The sequence below is a fragment of the Bos indicus genome, chromosome 12 (assembly GCF_029378745.1).
Source record: "Bos indicus isolate NIAB-ARS_2022 breed Sahiwal x Tharparkar chromosome 12, NIAB-ARS_B.indTharparkar_mat_pri_1.0, whole genome shotgun sequence".
Classification (NCBI taxonomy): domain Eukaryota; kingdom Metazoa; phylum Chordata; class Mammalia; order Artiodactyla; family Bovidae; genus Bos; species Bos indicus.
The window spans coordinates 66,703,787-66,719,437 of record NC_091771.1 but is presented as its reverse complement, the minus strand read 5'-3'; the positions used below and the strand labels follow the sequence as shown (position 1 = coordinate 66,719,437).

General features: G+C 37.7%; 1 protein-coding gene and 1 non-coding gene across 2 annotated transcripts in view; both read right to left on the bottom strand.

Moving 5' to 3' along the window:
• Nucleotides 1-15,651, bottom strand: part of GPC5 (glypican 5) — a 1,588,740-nt gene that overhangs the window by 374,940 nt on the left and 1,198,149 nt on the right. The window lies entirely within an intron of this gene.
• TRNAY-AUA (transfer RNA tyrosine (anticodon AUA)) lies at nucleotides 15,489-15,560 on the bottom strand. Its single transcript has one exon. It is a non-coding gene; the product is annotated as a tRNA-Tyr (tRNA).

Sequence of the window (15,651 nt, the reverse complement as noted above, 5' to 3'; positions counted from 1 at the left end):
AAAAGCACGTCCTGAAAATTCACTATTAAGTATATCAGCTCCTTGTCATATTTTGCAAACTTTTTTTTTTTCCCATGCTTGCCTCTTAGTATATTTTCTATTTAAAATTACCCGATACTCAATACTCACTCCACCTATTGAGGTTAAGCCTTACATTACCATCATGGTTGCTGTATTTATTCTCTTTCTATACCTCTGCTCACTGGTTCCACCCCTAATAAACAAGCACAAAGAGATGTGTTGGTTAAGTGTGAAATTTGTAAAGGCCAAAGTTATTTGTTTTATATATATAATCATGCTATCTGAGGAAACCATCATTTGTTTTCAAGTTTTCACTCTGACTTTTTCTCAAGTCTTTTATTGTTCTCTGAGTGAACAGAGCAGGGATGGGTGGGTGGGTTCTGCATGCACATGTGTGGTTAAAACAGTAAGGATGTACAGAATAAGGATGTACTGTTTGACAAAAAGTTTCTTCTGCTCTGAGTGCTCATAATTCCTAAAGTTTTCCAGCTCTACATGCCACTTGGCAAGTTCACTGGCCCCGAAATACTGTTTTCATCTCTCTCTAAATTTCATCCTCGCAAAGCTGGAAGCAACATGAAGACAGAGATAGGCTTTTATTTTTCGTCCTCCTACACGCCCTTCTATAGCACCCACCCTCTCTAAAGCAGCACCTGCCATGCGATTATGGGTGGATCCTTCCCACCCAGGTTTGCTCGGCTGGAGCAGAAACAAACTTCTAACTCAGAGCCAGGCATCGCATTTGCAAAGTGAGTAAAAATTCACTTATTTTTGTCTTGAAAACACCTAAGATACCTGGAAACCTGACACAGTCATGGCTAAGCACTTGAGGAGACACAGAAAATATAGGCCTGAGAATGTATCATGGCAGACCAAAGCAGTGTGCAAAGTTAAGTTACTGGTAAAGATGACCGGACATGAATTGAAGACCATGGTTGGTTAAGAAAAACAGAATGATGCAGACAGGACAACAGATAGACCCAGACAAGATGAAGAGAATACCCACTCTCATCCCTGGTAACTTTCCTCTTACCCTCTTAGAACTAACTCCAGGATACCTGTTAGTCACTCAGTCATGTCTGACTCTCCCGACTCCATGGTCTGTGGCACACATGGTCTGTGGTTCCTCTGTCCATGGGATTCCCCAGGCAAGAATCCTGGCGTACGTAGCCATGCCCTTCTCCAAGGAATCTTTCTGACCCACAGATTGAACTCCGGTCTCCTGCACTGCAGGCAGAGTTGTTACTGTCAGAACCACCAGGGAAAACAGAACTCCAGGAGGCCTAGCCATAGTCTTGACCTTGGTGGTTCACGAAGTATCCCAAAATTCTCCAATAGCAAGCCTTTAACTAGTTTAGGTAGTTACTAATATTTGCAATTCAATGAGTTTGGGTTTGAATGCTAACAATCTTATTTAATCTTGTAGCCCTAGAATCCAGCACAGAAGGATTCAATATGTATCAGTTCAGTTCAGGTCAGTCACTCAGTCGTGTCCAACTCTTTGTGACCCCATGAACCACAGCACGCCAGGCCTCCCTGTCCATCACCAACTCCTGGTGATTACCCAAACTCGTATCCATTGAGTTGGTGATGCCATCTAACCATCTCATCCTCTGTCGTACCCTTCTCCTCCTGCCTTCAATCTTTCCCAACATTAGAGTCTTTTCAAATGAGTCAGCTCTTCACATCAGGTAGCCAAAGTAATGGAGTTTCAGCTTCAACATCAGTCCTTCCAATGAAAACCCAGGACTAATCTCCTTTAGGATGGACTGGTTGGATCTCCTTGAGTCCAAGGGACTCTCAAGAGTCTTCTCCAACACCACACTTCAAAAGCATCAATTCTTCTGCACTCAGCTTTCTTCACAGTCCAACTCTCACATCCATACATGACCACAGGAAAAACCATAGCCTTGACTAGATGGACTTTTGTTGACAAAGTAATGTCTCTGCTTTTTTTTTTTTTTTTATGTCTCTGCTTTTTAATATGCTGTCTAGGTTGGTCATAACTTTCCTTCCAAGGAGTAAGCATCTTTTAATTTCATGGCTGCAATCGCCATCTGCAGTGATTTTGGAGCCCCCACAAATAAAGTCTGACACTGTTTCCACTGTTTCCCCATCTATTTCCCATGAAGTGATGCGACCAGATGCCATGATCTTAGTTTTCTGAATGTTCAGCTTTAAGCCAACTTTTTCACTCTCCTCTTTCACTTTCACCAAGAGGCTCTTTAGTTCTTATTCACTTTCTGCCATAAGGGTGGTATCATCTGCATATCTGAGGTTATTGATATTCTCCTGGCAATCTTGATTCCAGCTTGTGCTTCTTCCAGTCCAGCATTTCTCATGATGTAATCTGCATATAAGTTAAAGAAGCAGGGTGACAATATACAGCCTTGACGTACTCCTTTTCCTATTTGGAACCAGTCTGTTGTTCCATGTCCAGTTCTAACTGTTGCTTCCTGACCTGCATACAGGTTTCTCAAGAGGCAGGTCAGGTGGTCTGGTATTCCCATCTCTCAAAGAATTTTCCACAGTTTATTGTATCCACACAGTCAAAGGCTTTGGCATAGTCAATAAAGCAGAAAGAGATGTTTTTCTGGAACTCTCTTGCTTTTTCGATGATCCAACGGATGTTGGACATTTGATCTCTGGTTCCTCTGCCTTTTCTAAAACCAGCTTGAACATCTGAAAGTTCACGGTTCACATATTGCTGATGCCTGGCTTGGAGAATTTTGAGCATTACTTTACTAGTGTGTGAGACCTGTGGCTAATTCATATTGATATATGGCAGAGGCCAACATAATATTGTAAAGCAATTATTCTTCAATTAAAAAAATATTTATTGGCATATAAGATATATCAGAAAGTACAAGAAAGAGAATTTAGACAATATTCATTGGGAAAAACAACACAAAGCATTATAAAAGTAAAAAAAAAAAAGATTGAGGAAATAATTAAAGGCTTAGGTATTTTCAGAGTTCAATTGAAAAACCAACATGAAGTTCTTCCTTATATCTCTGAACTTGTATATAATTCCATTTCTTATCCTGTTCTAAGAATTATTTCTTACACTATGCATTTTTCATTTTATTGTTTTCTGTTTTGCACTAGTGAATTGTTTTACATTTTGAATATGCAATCCATTTGAAAGCTAATTATATATTGTTTTATATTATCTAATTCATGTTTTGCTTCTTCCACTATTTGTAAGTCCTTTGAGTATAGGGAATATATTATTATCTTATATTTTCCATACATTAAATCTTCACTAAAATCTAATTTAATGTTTCATGGTTGAAAGGGCCTGAGGAAACGTCTCATCTTACTAAAACCTTCTAATTTTCCATTAAATTTGGTAATGATTCCACCTTCAAATGAAAAATGTGACACAAACATATGTAGAGTGTTTGAGTGAAAATTATAGCCTTGATAGTTATAAAGTTATCTACTTTATAACATTTATGGAAAAAAGTGATTGCATGCCATCATCCTCCTTTGCCCAGCTATTTTTTTTTTTCTTAATTGAGGTATAGTTGACTTAAAAATATTGTGTTAGTTTCAGGAGTACAACACAGTGATTCAATATTTTTATAGATTATACTCCATTTGAAGTTATTATAGAATATTGGGCTTCTCTGGTGGCTGGGCTTCCGTGGTGGCTCAGGCGGTAAAGAATCTGCTGGCAATGAAGGAAACCTGGGTTCAATTCCTGGGTTGGGAAGTTCCCTTGGAGTAGGACATGGCAACCCATTCCATTAATCTCCATGGACAGAGAAGCCTGGTGGGCTAGAGTCTATAGGGTCTCAAAGAATTGGACATGACTAAGTGACTAAGCACAGGGCAGTACATTGGCTGTATTTCCCGGTGCTATACAATATATCCTTGTAGCTTATTATTTAATACATTATTTAATACAAGTAGTCTGTACCTCTTGGCTTCCCAGGTGACTCAGTGGTGTAAGAATCCACCTACCAATGCAAGAAGACACAGGAGACGTGAGTTCGATCCCTGGGTCAGGAAGATTCCCTGGAAGAGGAAATGGCAACCTGCTCCAATATTCTTGCCCGGACGAGCCCATGGACAGAGGAGCCTGGCAGCCTCCATTCATAAGGTCACAAAAAATAGGATGTAAGTGAGCATGCATTCTTGCTATACCTCATAATCCCCTACCCCTGTGAGTCTGCTTCTATTTTGTTATATTCGTTTATTTTTTGTATTCTACGTATAAGTGATAACAGAGTACTTTTCTTTCTCTGACATTTCACTATGCACAGTATCATCCAGGTTGATCTATGCTGTACATATATGAAGAAAATGAAAACATTAATTTGAAATGATACATTCACCAATGTTGTTGTTCTTTGGTGTCTGCAAAATTGTATTATTCAATAGTGAGCCCTGAGAGATGAAGAAAATGACCTACAACAAACCCACATTTCCAGGAAGCCTATGTCCTCATTTACTGTCGGTACTCAAGTAGTTTTTGGGAAAAAGGACTTGTTAAAAAAACAGGTTTCTCAGTTGTGAATCTAATTTGGGTGTAAAAGTTTTGTTGATGAGATAAACAAGTTCAATCTTACATATTTCTCCAAACAACATGAAAAAAATGCAGGGCCTATGATGGGAGAAAAAAAAAAAAAGGAGGGGAGTGGATAAAAGAAACTCTTTCCTGTCAAAATTTCCTATTGATTTTATTTTGCTCTATCCGATCTTTTTACTTATAAGGCAAGGCAATAGCTTTGACATCAGAACATATTTCTTCTGATGGAAGTTAAGGGAGACCTTTCGAAATAAACATCTATCCCCTAGTGAGTGCTCTGGAACTGCTGTTCCTACTGAGCATATATTACTATAAGACTTGGGATTGAGAGGAGAGCTATTTAAGATTACTATTCAAATACTCTTCTTTTCTACCAGTTGTTTATAATAATACTCAAAGCCATAGGTAATAAGTCCCAGCATAATATGCTAGCTTCTTTCTCTCAATTTTGAGGCATGGTAGCACAAGTCAATGAATGTTCTTACAATAAATAACTCAATTAGTACAAAGAAATATGTTTAATGAAAATTCTAATGATGCAAGAATGAGATGGAAGGAAAGGAAAGGAAGGAAAGGAAAGGACTGAAGGGACATTTGACAATATATTAAGATCAATTCATGTGCTATTTTAAACAAATGAGCTTACAATGCTTATGGAGTTGGAATATATAATAAAATAATGGTGACACTTAAAGTTTTTTACACATTTTCCAGCCAACACTTGAGAGGGAAATTATCTTTAAATCAAAATTAAACATGTTAAAATCCTTTTCCCCCCTGATTTCTGCTATAAAATTTTAAATTCCCAGGATATAATAAATATCAGCAAAGAATGGGCAAATTAACTTTTCTCTAAAGAAGATAATCCTTTCTGATAAAGTGATAATCATTCTCAAATTCATCATAAAATGTGAATATCATGTTTAAAGGGTTATACTGTTTTGCCAAAATAATTTAGTCCTAAAAATAAACATATCAATTTAACTAAACTACCACATAGCATCTCCCCTAAACCCACCTTGTTTTGGTAATTTATAATTGTTTGTCGTATGTTCTTTCATTTATAAAAGATGTGTATCTTAAAAATAAATTGGCTTATTGGGACATAAATTAAAACAAGCAAATAACCACTCTTTAAAATGTATTTATTAGTGACCAATGGAGGGGTCTAGACCTGAACCCCCAGTGAAAGAAACTCTGACTTTTCATACAGTTTTACCATTTCATAATTATTCTAATTCCTAGATAACCCAGATCGAGAATATAAAATTTAAAGAGGAGACATTAGACCCCAGTGTTTGGGGAATCTTCTGATAGGTGATGAAAGGAACTGGAAAAAGCATGTAACGATCCCTTTTGGTGTCACTCATGATGTTGTTTGTTCTTTTGGGATTTAGTAACCAGGATTTGGTTGGGCTTCCCAGGTGGCAGAGTGGTGAAGTATCTGCCTGCCAATGCAGGAGATGAAAGAGACATGGTTTAATCCTCGAGTTTGGAAGATCCTCTGGAGAAGGAAATGGTAACCCATTCCAGAATCCCTGCCTGGAAAATTCCATGGACAGAGGAGCCTGGTGGGCTACAGTCCACAGGGTCACAAAGAGTCAGACACAATTGAGCACAACCTAGATTTAGTTATTTGGACTCTACTGTGTACCATTAATCACTAACCACTTATCTTGCACCATTTTCCCTCTCAACACATATCCAGATCTGTTACATCAAATCTTTTTATTTTTTGTCATCTCTTACCCCTTAGAAGGTAAGTTCAATGAGAGTGGAGACTTCAATTTCTTCATTTAGAATACCATCAGTGTCTGTCTCAGAGTTGGTGCACAATTCATATAGGCTGACTGAGTGAATGAATGAATACACAAAGGCATGAATTACATGTGGGAATATCTTATTAAAGTCAAAGGTCTAAACCACAGCCTTGTGGATGGGACATTTCTCTGAAAGAAACTGACATTTGTTGTATCATTTTGGGAAATGAGTAGATTCTAAGGCATTAAATGGGGACTCAGGAAATTGGACAATACAAATATTCCCTTCTTTTGTGAAGTGAGGGATAAATTTTTATATTGAGGCTGGCAATATAGATAAAGGAGATGAGCCATCCACCTTTAATTAAAGACAGTTCCAGAATGGGAGAAAGAAGCAGCCCCATAAAACTCTAAACAGAATCCTGGAAAGTGTCAGGGTGCACAGTTAATATCCTGTTACTATACAATCCAATGTCTGACATTTCATTCCATTCAAATGAAAATGTCAATCTCATCTCACTTGGCTGTGTGGAAAGATCAACGTGTTTTTGCCTACCCTGAGTACAACATAATTCATGGAAAAGCCCATATCCTCCTTACTAGAAAACCAGAGTAGTAGTACTGAGAATAGAGATCATTGCTGGTAGAAAGTCCTGGAGAAGGACATGGCAACCCACTCCATTATTCTTGCCTGGAGAATCCCACGGACAGAGGAGCCTGGCAGGCTACAGTCCATAGGGTCACAAAGAGTCGGAAATGACTGAAGTGACTTAGCACACACTCACACTGGTAGAAACGCAGCCTTTGGGGATGACACAGGCAATGGAAGAGGAGCAGAGGGCCTGGGGGGTGGTTCTTGAGCAAGGCAGTGAACATTAATTTCTGGAAAGATCTGATAAGAGTGATTATCATATCAGATCTGTACACATATCAATATATTAAATATATAAAATCATTTTAACTATATTACTTTATTTTATATTATAAAACTAGTATACTTCATTTTATGTATAGAATGAATAGTATCTCCTAAAACTACTAATTTACTCAATATCCAGGCATGTATTATTTAGCTCCAAATATTAAAGCCTCTGTTCCAACAATATTATCTAAAGTTAATATTTTATCAAACAGGCATCATTGTTTGAAGTTAAGACCGGGCAAGATTACGGATGATTCACATGAATGTATCATTCCTCTGAGAAAAATGATATAAACTTCAGCTTCAGAAAAACCTGCCAAATTTCAACACCTAGGACATGGTATAACCAGAATGAGGAATTTTCTGCAGTCATAATGCTAGCCTTGACACTAACAACTATGACTTTGTCAGACCGTGCCAAGAATTTAGGTCATTACAATCTCTGCTAAGCAGCTTAAACTTTTGTTATAGAGAAAGGTTCCCATTTAAGGATTTAAGCAGGAAGTGACAGGATCACATATGCTTTTTCAAAGATCACTGGGAATCTATGTGGAATCTATGTGAAGAACACTGGAAGACATTCAAAGGGAGATCATTAGTTATGTGGATGGTTCATCAGTCTTGATGAGAAAGGAGAAGGGTCTGCAATAAGATAGCAACATGAAAGACACACAACTGTGGGAATGTTTTCTATCTTAAGGAAGAACAGTGGACAGCATTTATTCACATGTAAGAGGATGAGAAAAATGTGTGTGATTAGATAAGAAAATAAAAGATGACCTACATATTTGACTTAAGCTATAAATCTTCAACCTCTGAGAAAATGCCTTGGCTCTATGAAACACTTTTCCTCCTTGGCACACAGCTAGCCTACATTCTCCAGGTTTATATGTGGTTGCCTAAGGCCATATGAGTGAATTCTACCTAATATAATTGGATGGAAATATGTACTCCATTTTCTAACTGCCACTTGGCTGCATCCAGAAAATACAGTGGAAAACTGAGGCCTTAGAGGATGAAAGAGCTGGGTTTTTGCGTTATTGCAGAGAGTGAGCCCACCTCTCCATTCTGTCCCCACCCTTATGACCTGAGTGTGAAAAAGAAACAGCACTTTTTGTGTTGAAGCCTCTACATTTTTTACAATGTGTTTTATTACAACTCACCCCTTTTTTTTAAAGTTGCTAAGAGTTCTACAAGTTCCCTAGCAATTAGAGAATGGTTATGAACTGTAGAACAACATTATATATTATGTGTAATGTATTACAGATTTTTAATGATTAATGGTGCTAGTGGTAAAGAACTCACTTGCCAATGCAGGAGATGTAAGAGATACAGGTTCAATCCCTGGGTCGGGAAGATCCCCTGGAGTAGGAAATGGCAATCCACTCGAGTATTCTTGCATGGAAAATTCCATGGACAGAGAAGCCTGGCAGACTGCAGCCTGTGCAGTCCCAAAGAGTAGGACATGACTGAAGCAACTTAGCATACAATGTTTAATATGACTATCTACTTCTTATTCCATGGTATGGTCTTATTTTTTCAATTATTTTTGGTGTCTTTATAAAATTCTGAGTTAAAAAATATTTCCTTATATCTTTTATGAGGAATATTGGAACTAGGTGAATCCAGCTGAGTACTGTGATCAGAACTCTGGAGGCTGGACTGAGTAGAGCAGCTAAACTGCAGGTTACTTATCTGCTAGTTATATTCATGAGCTAAACTGTTACCTAGCATGAGTGCGTGCTCAGTTGTGTTTGACTCTTTGTGATCCTAGGGACTGTAGCCCATCAGGCTCCTCTGTCCACGGGATTTTCTAGGCAAGAACACTGGAGTGGGTCGTCATTTTCTCCTCCACGGGATCTTCCTGACCCAGGGATCGAAGTCACATCTCTTACGCCTCCTGCATTGCAGGCAGATTCTTTTCCTCTGGAGCCATTGGGGAAGCCCAAATTGCTCCCTAGAGACAATTACTATTTTTTTGGTGTATTTTTGCAACTTATTTGATTATATGTGGCTGGTTTTATTATAATTCTTCCATTGTTTGTTTCATATTTACAAAATAATATTTCATTTAAGTCAAATAATATATCATTTTTATATGGATGCTGATATTTGAATGCATTTGTTTGCTGTAGACAATTTGCAATCTTTGATTAACTTGAAGGCTGCTATATTTTCATATATCTAAATTCTTTTAAGATCCATCCTAAGTGTCACACAGAATCAACGCAAATTATTGATTTGAGACCCCTTGAACTGAGAATGTCCAACTATTGGGCAAGAAGGCAAAATTCCAACTATTAATAAAAATATCACAATCAGTGTGACATCTTTTATAGTCCGATATTTTTAACTCTTTTACTGTATGTGCCTAGTTGTTCAGTCATGTCCAACTCTTTTCAGACCCTTGGACTGTAGGCTGGCAGGTTCCTAGGTCCATGGGATTTTCCAGACAACAATACTGGAGTGGGTTGCCATTTCCTATTCCAGGGGGTCTTCCCGATCCAGGGATCAAACCCTCATCTATTGCGTCTCCTGCATTGGCAGGCAGATTCTTTACCTGGGAATCCCTATTCTTTTACTAAGTGTTCTCAAAAGAATCTTTCATTTGGTCTTCAATTCCTTAAAGAATAACATGCAGATATAATTGGCAAAAATTATCATTTTTCCAATGTAAAAGGGATTAACAATAGTACAGCAATAATTCAGTAAATCCCAGTTAAACTAGAATTTACTTCATTAGGTTTTCAGTTCCTACTATGTAAAAGGCACAATTTCTAAGCTTCACAATCACTAACAAGTATATCTTTATTTTTAAAATGGCCTAATCCTATTTTATAGACGTTTTATAAAATAAAGGTATCCTATTAAGTAGAATTATTTTAGTGATGTATTTGAAACAACACTAAAAAAGTGCTCAGTCTTTCAGCTGGTCTGTCTAAAGAACACTTAACACATACACCAGGTTATTACATTTAAAATTCATGTTGCTATCTAAAAAGTTCTTTTTCTTAGAATACACATCAAGCATTTACAGAAGATGGTGAGTTAATTTAATATTGCTATTTTATCATGAAATGTAATATTTATTAAATCCTTTAAATTTTGATGTGTCCCCAGACGTTTATTTAATCTCAAAACTTATTTATCATTTAAAGACAGAGATACTAGTAATTAATATGGATTTCATTCTTTAGTAAAAAAAAGAAAACTAACAAATTCTGTATTGACTAACATAAAAATATACTCATGTAGGGTTCTACAAGGTTACTTTCATACAGGAACTATGTAAGCTAAGCCAATTTTTATTCCAACTGGCAATGACTTATATCAGTCAACAGGTGCTGGCTTGCCAAACTTCTCTCTCTGAAGTTTTATAAAAATGTGGCCAAATTCTAACAATTCCTGGAAAAATTAAGACATCTTCAACAGTAAGAACAGATTTAGTACTACATTTGCAACTAAAACATATAGTGTTTCACAGTTTTTGCAGAAGCTCAAAACTGCACTGTTGAGCACAGAGCCTACCTTTATTGGACATCATTTAGATTTTGGCTCTCTAGGGGTTAACGTTCTTGAAATACATGGAAATTTCAACCTTTTTCTAAGTTTCAAATTTGAATAGTGAATATTCAATTTTTATAATTAAAATTATTATTGAATGAAATTATACTGAAAAGGTAGTAATCAACCATCTTCCAGTAGTTTAAGCATTTCCATTAAATTCAGGAGGAAAACAGCTCTTATATCACAGCTCGGTTAAATGGAAATATTTTATCTAGTTTTTTTTTCCCCCCAATTTGTGGCTTGGCTTGGTGAGTTTGTTCATACTCAAGAGGCTAAAGCAAGCCTAAGGAATCACATATGAGAAAAACCTGGTTATTTAGCATCACAAAAGTAATGTATTTGAAGACTATTTAGAAGTCTTAGCAAGAGCCACTTTACTGTTTTGGGGAGGTGACTGCAACAGTTCTACTGGAGATAGTGATCCTGTGATAGTGAGTGTACAAACTGAGGTGTTTTATCTCCTTCACAGCAAAATTTCATTAAAGAATAATAGCTTTCTTCACTTTCTTCCTCACTGCTCTTTTTTTTTTTTTTGTACCCATCACATGCCACCTACAATCTCTGGCTTTGCTTCCTCTGCTAGACATTTAAATATGAGAGTTCACTGTCTTAGCCTTCTTGAACTCTGTAACAAAACCACAGACTGAGTGGCTTAAACTACAAACATTAATTTCTCACCATCCTAGAAGCTAGGAGTTGAGATCAGGGGCCAGCTGGTCAGGGTCTTCTGAGAGATCTCTTCCTAGCTTCCTCACATGGCAGAGAGGAAAAGAGAGTTCTGTCTTTCTTTTCTTATAAAGAGACTAATTTAATCATGAGGGCGCCATCTTTCTGGCATATCTGCTTCTCAAAGGCTCCATTGTCAAATACTATCACATGAGGTCTTCAACATGTAAATTTGGGGTGGGAGATACAAATATTCAGCCCATATTATGCCCTGCTTTGTGATCCCTTTATTTTCTCTGTTGATATTTTCTTTCCACAGAGTTTTATATATTCCAGAAAGAGAGTAATTGCTTTACAATGTTGTGTTAGTTTCTGCCATACAACAATGTGAATGAGTCATAAGCCATTTGACTTATGACTCCCTCCTACCTGCTCCTATTCCCACCCCTCTAGGTCATCACAAAGTGCCTGATTTGGCTCCCTGTCTTATACAGCAGCTTCCCATTAGCTAGCTATTTTACACATGGTAGGGTATATATATGTCAATATCTTTATATTTAAATGTTTACTCTGAATTTATAAGTCCTGCCCTGGCCATTCATTTAAATTTCAGAACTAAATATCCAGTTACCTTAAACTTAACATAATCTGTGTTAAGTTCCCTGCTTTTGTTTCTTACTGCATCTTTGCATCTCAGTCACAAATGGACTCATGTACCTATTGACTCAAGCCAAAAGCTTAACAATTATTCCTAGATCACCACTACAATTCATTTCCAACACTCCAAGAGGTCAGTTCTAAATCCAAAACACAGTCTAAATCCTGCTTTTCTATACTTATTTCATTACCTCCCTCAGTCAGTTCAGTTCAGTCCCTCAGTCATGTCCAACTCTTTGCAACCCCATGCATCGCAGCATGCCAGGCCTCCCTATCCATCACAAACTCCTGGAGTTCACTCAGACTCACGTCCATCGAGTCAGTGATGCCATTCAGCCATCTCATCCTCTGTCATCCCCTTCTCCTCCTGCCCCCAATCCCTCCCAGCATCAGAGTCTTTTCCAATGAGTCAGCTCTTCGCATGAGGTGGCCAAAGTACTGGAGTTTCAGCTTTAGCATCAGTCCTTCCAATGAACACCCAGGGCTGATCTCCTTCAGAATGGACTGGTTGGATCTCCTTGCAGTCCAAGGGACTCTCAAGAGTCTTCTCCAACACCACAGTTCAAGAGCATCAATTCTTCGGCGCTCAGCCTTCTTCACAGTCCAACTCTCACATCCATACATGACCACAGGAAAAAATCACAGCCTTGACTAGATGGACCTTTGTTGGCAAAGTAATGTCTCTGCTTTTGAATATGCTATCTATGTTGGTCATAACTTTCCTTCCAAGGAGTAAGCATCTTTTAATTTCATGGCTGCAGTCACCATCTGCAGTGATTTTGAGCCCCCCAAAATAAAGTCTGACACTGTTTCCACTGTTTCCCCATCTATTTCCCATGAAGTGATGGGACCAGATGCCATGATCTTCGTTTTCTGAATGTTGAGCTTTAAGCCAACTTTTTAACTCCCCACTTTCACTTTCATCAAGAGGCTTTTGAGTTCCTCTTCACTTTCTGCCGTAAGGGTGGTGTCATCTGCAAATCTGAGGTTATTGCTACTTGTCCTGGCAATCTTGATTCCAGCTTGTGTTTCTTCCAGTCCAGCGTTTCCCATGATGTACTCCTAGTTTAATATTAACTCTAGTTTCCTAACAAGCTGTATAGTTTCCTAATTGATCTTGCTTCTATTATTTGTTCCTTGGCATCCATCAACACAAAACATCCAAGTAAGGCCAAAAAGCTAATTATATTATTTGACTCCCCTCTTTAAAACCATCCCATGTCTTCCCAATTGTAAGTAAAATCAACACTCCTCACCTTGGTCTACAAAGGCCTCTATGATCTGGCTTCTGCTCAGCAAGCTGACTTTTCTCCCGTTCCACTTGTATATGTCTGTCATTCATGCTGGACTTACTTCTGTTTTTCAAATATATCAAATTTCAGCCTTGTTTGAGGTCTTCACACTTATTGTGGAGCTAGTGAGTATCCAGAGCACTCGGACCCAGATTATCATGCAGCACAATATTTCTTAGCATTCAATTCTCAGTTTAAACATTATTCCTTTCAAAGGAATCTTCACAAATTGTTCCAATCTAAAATTGACCTTTAAGTCAACATCTATCCTATCTTTTACCTTCCATTTATCATTCTATGACCCCTGATTAGCTATCATTTTCTTTCATTATTTGCATGTCTATTTCTCCACATTTCTATAATTTTAGACTTCAGAACACACATAATACATGCACTGCTCCCCCTCAAAATCTGTAGAACAATGGAACAAATCAATGAGTCTTATATACCTATTTGGGAACATAAGTCAAGGGAGGTTCCCTCTGTTTTTTAGAGCAACATTTATAGCAGGAGTTACTTGAGATGTTTATACAATGAAGGAATCAGTGAAAAACAAGTTGAAGATCCTGGAAAGGGTAATGACAAGAGCCTGGAGGGAATGAGGAGACATTCAATGATTAGCACTGGAAGGACCAGTACGTATTTCTTCATAGGACTAAGAAAGAAGTAGATAAAGAAAAGCTTCAGTGTAGATGAGTATATTGTCAATACTGTGATCAATATATTGTTGTCAATATTGTGAACTTCCAGCAGGAGAAGCTGATGCAGGAGGCAAACTTCTTCCACTCTTCCCTGGCTCTTTATTTGGAAACAAGAAGTAGAACTTTAAAGAAGGATAAAGGAGAAGAGAGAACATCAAAGGACTGTTTGCTCTGATGGAACTCTGGTCTTATCTTTAACAACAGTCTCTTTGGATATTTAATGAAATATGCTGGTTGGAATCTCTGTTTTGATTCCAACCAGGTAGACATATTACTCACTCTCAGCTCTCTCCATTTATATTTCTGCTAAATTTCCCTCTTTTCCTATCCTTATTAATCTTATCCAGAATATCTTTGATGCTTTTCAATACTGATTATTATTCTTATCAAACACACTTTTCAAACTACTTACTTCTGATTCATTAGATACTACATGTTTCCTCCCTGTATTAATGGGATTTTCAAATGAAGCAATCCATATGATCACTTGATTCAATGAAAAGGGGACATTTTTCTTTGAATCCATTGTTGACAATTCAGAGCATTATGATGGATAGAGAAACATTGTTTTCACTGTGTAGTTTCCATTGTGGGGGAAATGTTAGTATTAGAAGGAGAATTTGCCAATAATTAGCAAATGGTAGGCCAAACAGAAGTCACCCACTGTGTGACAGTTGAAGAAAACAGACAAGGGGGCTGCTGAGACAGTGCAGAGTTAATCACAGTGAGGTGCCATCAAGTGTGATGACCTTCAGTTTAACAACAATTTGCATTTAAAGATGGCACAAAATTGAACACATAAAATTGCTTCTCTTAGTTACAAGTCCCACTAAATTTTTTTTAGTTTTTTAATACTTTTAGAATCCCGGCATGGATCATTATTTGCCAAGAAGGAACTTACAAGGTTTTCAGTGTTATTCATCCCTGTATTCATCACATCTACTTTGGATCATATATTGAGCTCATAAAACTTTGTATGTAAAAATGATATGCCCATCATCAGTGTCTATCTACAAATCGTGGCCAAGTAGCCCAAAGCAAATAGTTTCAGCAATAAGTGATTTTGTTTTCAAATAAAAGAATAATCAAACTATACTAATCAACTTATCACTTTCCTTCTTGCTTTCCTGAAAGGCTCTCAATGGAAGGACTTTGGAAGAGTTGGCCTCACTACAGACCAAGAAGAGTTGTGTGTGTATTAGTTGTGCAGTCTTATCGGACTACCGATGTGAACGTGTTGTTTAGTTGCTCAGTCGTGTCCACCTTTTGCAACCCAATGGACTGTAGCCCACCAGGCTCCTCTGTCCATGGGGTTCTCCAGGCAAGAATACTGGAGTGGGTTGCCATGCCTTTCTCCAGGGTATCTTCCCAAACCAGGAATCGAACCCAGGTCTCCTGCATTATAGGCAGATTCTCTACCAGCTGAGGTACCAGGGAAGTCTGGTAAATCTGATTTTAGGAGGAAAAAAATGACAAACTTCTTATTCTTTTCAATGTACATGGAGGTACAAGATGTGTATAAATATAT